This window comes from Pterocles gutturalis, unplaced genomic scaffold (assembly GCF_000699245.1).
Source record: "Pterocles gutturalis isolate BGI_N339 unplaced genomic scaffold, ASM69924v1 scaffold8303, whole genome shotgun sequence".
NCBI classification, from domain to species: Eukaryota; Metazoa; Chordata; class Aves; order Pterocliformes; family Pteroclidae; genus Pterocles; species Pterocles gutturalis.
In genome coordinates, this window is record NW_010117950.1 from 29,565 (window position 1) to 29,889 (window position 325).

The following is a 325-nucleotide window of genomic DNA, read 5'->3' on the forward strand; positions in this document are numbered from 1 at the left end:
AATAACACACACTGGGAACAGGATAAGGTGGGAGCAGGGAGCTGGGGAGGGCCGAGCAGAAACAGGCAGCGGGTTCTCTGGCGATAAGGGCTGCGGCGAGCGTCGGCTGGGCACAGGGGAATTGTGGAATCCGGGAAAGCCGGGCGGAGGGCTGTGCGCTTACGAGGCTGGAGTAGCTCCGGTGGGGCTCCGCGTTTGTACTCGTCGCAGTGGGATTTGATCCAGCTGCTTGAACATGGGCATTACAACTTGCAGAGCCCTCCCTCCAGGCAGCAGCTGTGCCGTGACCCTGGTGGTCCTGCCGAGGGGGTCCCACAGCACTGGC

The 325-nt window shown here is 63.1% G+C and overlaps 1 protein-coding gene across 1 annotated transcript in view; it reads left to right on the forward strand.

Annotated features, from left to right (window-relative positions):
- Nucleotides 1–325, forward strand: part of LOC104463611 (disabled homolog 2-interacting protein-like) — a gene marked incomplete at its 3' end in the record, with an annotated part of 26,713 nt that overhangs the window by 23,086 nt on the left and 3,302 nt on the right. The window lies entirely within an intron of this gene.